Source organism: Elephantulus edwardii, unplaced genomic scaffold, assembly GCF_000299155.1.
Source record: "Elephantulus edwardii isolate Elephantulus edwardi_28Jun2011 unplaced genomic scaffold, EleEdw1.0 scaffold00122, whole genome shotgun sequence".
Taxonomy (NCBI): domain Eukaryota; kingdom Metazoa; phylum Chordata; class Mammalia; order Macroscelidea; family Macroscelididae; genus Elephantulus; species Elephantulus edwardii.
This window is the reverse complement of record NW_006399872.1, coordinates 2,655,030-2,655,791: the sequence shown is the minus strand read 5'-3', so window position 1 is coordinate 2,655,791 and position 762 is coordinate 2,655,030. Positions and strand designations below refer to the sequence as shown.

Below are 762 nucleotides of genomic sequence, written 5' to 3'. Positions count from 1 at the left end.
AATTGGCACAGGACAGAGCGGAGTTTAGGGCTGTTGTACACAGGGTCGCTATGAGTCGCAGGTGACTCAACGGCACATAATAACAACAACAACAAAACTCTCAAAATGAAGAATGAATGCTGAATCCTAGGTGATACTAAAGAAACAACAAAGAGTGTGCATCCATAAAGCATTTTGCATAGTAGCAATCTTCAATTTGAGAAATCATTTAAAGGAATAAAGAATTTTTTTTCTGTCCACTGAGCTATTTTAATATTCATAGTTACAATAAGTGTTCTTCATGTACAATATAATACAGATATGGAATAATTATAAATATGTTAAACAACTTCAAATTTTGCTAGATAACAAATAATCCCTTTACATTCTTATTGGCATGATACATATAAGGGCACCATCGGGAGATCAATGCAAAGACATCATTTATTTACAGAGTCACAATGTGTAGCACTCACGGTCTTCAAGTAGGTGTAAAGTTAAAAAAGTAGGCTTGTTCATGTATTCTTCCATTGTCTCCTGGGGCATGTCATACTCCTGCATGGCTGTTAAAGCCGTTTTCTTCGATGTTTGAACTTCACCGCCTATTATAAACTCGTCAGGATAAAATAAGCCTTTTCAAAGTTAAAGATGATATCCAGCTCGCAGACATTTCCAAAGTAGTTGTACACCAACTCCACGTAACGGTGGACAATCTCTAGTTTTCAAGAACTCATTGTCGGCTCTCTGCTCCTCGTCGATCCAGATTGCCCTCTCTTCTTGTGC

The 762-nt window shown here is 37.4% G+C and overlaps 1 pseudogene; it reads right to left on the bottom strand.

Annotated features, from left to right (window-relative positions):
- Nucleotides 1-435: 435 nt before the first annotated feature.
- The window catches only part of LOC102850339, a 16,774-nt pseudogene continuing 16,447 nt past the window's right edge, over nucleotides 436-762 (bottom strand).